General features: G+C 42.0%; 1 protein-coding gene across 1 annotated transcript in view; it reads right to left on the bottom strand.

Annotated features, from left to right (window-relative positions):
* mdfi (MyoD family inhibitor) overlaps window positions 1-4136 on the bottom strand; it is a 54644-nt gene that overhangs the window by 48023 nt on the left and 2485 nt on the right. The gene's annotated exons all lie outside the window — the stretch shown is intronic.

The raw sequence follows: 4136 nt of genomic DNA, 5'->3' as shown, positions 1-4136 counted from the left end.
GACCCCCTAAATTATATGTATTTGGCCCATCTCAAATATGTTGTTCCAAGGCCCCCCAGATGTAAAGATTTGAGTTACAAATGTTCGCTTGAAAACAATATATATTCAAAGATTTGCACATATTTTCACGATTTTTCAAAAAATAGCAGATCTACAAGCTCGTAGCGCGGCACTATTTTTGAATAGCCAAAGTGTAAACGTTTAAAGTCTGTTAGCGTTAGCCGCATGCTAACGGCTCATGTTAAGCACCTCTGGGCACTATAATCATTCAAATACAACGAACGCTATCACAGTAGTGGACATAAACATTCTTTACACTAGTAGCAGGCTGCAGTGACCTAAAAGTCTTGACAATATGAATGACAGGGGCGATTTACTAGAGAAACGACGGTGATTGTGCTGTCCAGCTCAGCTCTCACAACTATCACAGAGCCCTCGTTGCTGGCTCTGTCAGACTGTGATGGCGGCAGCGAGCTGTGAGAGCGAGTAGCCTGCGTTGCCAGCTTTTTTCGCGCACATGATTGGCTGTTAAAAATGTGAGCAGTTTTACGTTTCATGATCAGCCGGAAGTAAATTGCGAGCTGAATATATACTGTAGCACTTTATGATTATTAGAAAAGGAGACACATGTGAAGGTGGAAGAGAAAGTAGAAGAAGTACTTTTATACTTTTGCATGAGCGATTTCACAAGCGAAAACTGTAACTCAATCTTTGCTTCTGGGGATTCTACAAATGTCTTCTAAATCCTAACAGTTTTTGAAAAAACTTATGTTGCTGTAATATCAGTGGTTCTCAAACTTTTCCATGTCTAGGACCTCCAAAATTATATGTATTTAGCTACGGACTCCATATCTGAAAATATTTTGTTCCCACCAGAAGCAAAGATTTGAGTAAAAACTGTTCGCTTTAAAAAATAACATATTCAAAGATTTGCACACATTTTCACGATTTTTGAATCGTCAAAAGAAATCTAAAATGACACAGACAGATACTTTCCCGGGGTCTTAATGGGTTAAAAGCACAAGCGACAGTAACAATAGCTTTAGATATTTCTGAGCTATTGTCGTGCGGCAGATTATTTCTGGCGTACGATGACAGCACACGACTTATTCATTTAGGAGCATGGAGGGATTGTTTCAGCTGATCCTGGGTGGGGTGGGGTGGGGAACGGCAGGTTTTTGAGTCATTCCGGGACACACTGCTGCTGCTGCTTTGCCCTGAGGCAGCCCATGCACACCCCCCCCCCACCACCACGCCACCCCACCGTGTCCAACACAACCAGCACAACAGGTCTCACTTCTAGGGCTCTCTCTGTGTGTCTCGGTTATGATTATTTATATTTAACTTGACGATTAATTGTGGCTAAAATGAATTTGCGATTAACGATTCCATTGTAGTTTCTGTTGTCAAACACTGGAACATTATGAATAAAAAATACTTTTCTGTTTGGCTTTTAGTTCTTAACCCATTAAGACCTGAAGCCGATTCTACAAAATGTCTTCTAAATCCTAACGTTTTCTGAACAAAACCTATGTTTCTTATCAGTGGTTCTCAAACTTTTTCATCTCAAGGACCCCCAAAATGACATGTATTTGACCGCCGACCCCATCTCCCAAAATATGTTGTTCCAGGGACCCCCCAGAAGCAAAGATTTGAGTCAAAATGTTTGCTTTAAAACAATATATATTAAAAGATTTGCACATATTTCACATTTTTCTAAAATAGCAGATCTACAAGCTCGTAGCGCGGCACATATCTGCTATTTTTGAAAAGCCAAAGTGTAAAATAATGCTTTTTAGCTCAAATCAAAAAGTGACACAGATGCGTTCCAGGTCTTAATGGGTTTTAAACTAAACTATGGGGGCAGATATATGACAAATAACTTTATACTTTTAAACAAATTAATAGTGGAAGTAGCTGATCTGCAAGAAGATTTCCAGTATGTTTGGAAATGATGTAACAATTGTGACAGCTTGTCCGTGACCAATCACTGAAGCGCAGGGGAGGTGCAAGAGGCGAAGGCTATGGGGGGGGGGGCATTCTCTAATCCCCTGGGGTCCCATATAGCTGGTCTTTTTTACCGTTAAAAGGGCCGTGCGGGGGCCTGACCTCTGACCCTCCTCAGGCAGTCCCAGAGGTCATCATCATCATCCGTGATGCAAGTTAGTGGACCAATCTGAGACCGCCAGAACTCACACACCAACACACTGTGTGTGTGTGTGTGTGTGTGAGTGTGTGTGTGTGTGTGTGTGTGTTGTGTGTGTGTGTGTGTGTGTGTGTGTGTGTGTGAATGTACTGTATACAGGGTCTGCTTGCTTCCACCAAAAACAGACTGTGTGTGTTCCTGGGAGTCAGTGGGAGGAGTCAGTGTGGGAGGAGTCAGTGGGAGGAGTCAGTGTGAGTTCCTGTGCTCACTGAGCTCTGCTCTGAGCCTATCATTAGAGAGGACTGTCTGCCAGTCAGGATGTCGCAACCTTTAGGCAAAGAAACCTTCTGCCTCAAAGGAAGTCTTATTTTAAACCAAGTGTTGATTTTGACAGCAAATGTTTCATTAGTTTTAGTCAAAGACTATGACTCTTTTGAATGACAACGTGATGCGTTGTGAGCTTGTAGATCTGCTATTTTCAGAAACAAAAAAAAAACACCTAAGCGCAACCATATCTTAAATAACTTGTCTTAGTTCCACTGGATCTCTTCTCCACTATGGTCCCTCACTAACATTTTAGTCTAGTTTTTGTTGACGAAATTGCCAATATATTTAGTCTTAGTTTTAGTCATCATGACTTTTATTTTAAATGTTTTGTTTTTGTCAGTGAAAAAAAAATGTCGTCATACTTTTAGTCATCAACACTGTGTGAATTCTGTCTCCGGACGGACGGTGAAGAAATGCTTCTACTTTTGTATTCAGGTATGCGTTCTCCTAACTGTGCTAGTGAGAGGAGATTGAAACACACACACACACCACACACACACACACACACACTCACACACACACACACACACACGACACACACACACACATACAGATGCGTGCAGACAGTCACACATCATGTTTGGGGGGCCGGGGCCCTAATGAGGATCACATGCGTACAACAGCATGACGGAGCCTTCTCTCTCATCACTAATCCACCGGCTCCTTCTCTCTCTCTCATCATGAAACGTCTTAATCTCTCTTTTCCTCTCTATCTGCCACCGACTGTCTTGTCTTTCACAACTCTGCTATTGTATGGCTACTGTACAATACACACTCGTGCACGCGCATGTGCGCACACACACACACACAAAGTTGTCTCCAAAGTCAACAAAGCCAGAGTAAAAAGCAGGTTCCACAGAATTCTAGATGTTAGTCCATTCAAGGCATGTTCAACCCATCAGACACAACCAACGCTTTTCAGAGTCTCTCTCTCTCTGATGCGCACGCACTAGGGGTGTGCCGATATATCGTCCCGCGATATATCGCGATACGTTTTCGTGACGATATGTAGCCTATAGTTTTTTTTTTCTACAATAATAATATAATCAGGCATGCAAACAGCCCGAGGTGAAAAGGGTGACAACATTTTTTTTCGGGTCAGGTGTCACACTATTGCCCTATTTGATTCAAAACGGCTATTGTAGCTGAAAAGCTACAAGTTTGCATGTCTGAATAATGCAAAAACAGAATTATTTGTTTGCATTTACTTTTTTTCCTCCCCATATATTTTCATAATAAAAAAAGTGCGTATCGTATCGAAATCGTATCGAAGTTGTGAGCCCAATATCGTATCGTATCGTTTCATGAAATTAGTGTATCGGCACACCCCTCGCACGCACGCACGCACGCACGCACGCACGCACGCACTGACGCACGTGCACGCACACGCACACACACACACACACACACACACAACAGTGTTGATTTGTTGACTAAAACTATGAAGAAATATCTCTGAAAATAGCAGATCTACACGCTCACAACACGTCGCAGAGCTTGTAGATCGGCTATTTTCAGCATGCAAACCAAGTGTAAAATCAGCCATTACGATGCCATCAAGGCACGCCGACATACATTTTAGTCGACTACATCAACTGTAGATTTAGTCGACTAAAATCTATATGATATTAGCCCACTAAAACTAGACTAAAACTAAAACCTT

The sequence above is a fragment of the Gymnoscopelus microlampas genome (assembly GCF_963454915.1).
Source record: "Gymnoscopelus microlampas genome assembly, chromosome: 7".
In the NCBI taxonomy this organism is placed as follows: domain Eukaryota; kingdom Metazoa; phylum Chordata; class Actinopteri; order Myctophiformes; family Myctophidae; genus Gymnoscopelus; species Gymnoscopelus microlampas.
Note: the sequence above shows the minus strand (reverse complement) of the source record. Positions and strands in the feature narration are given on the sequence as shown.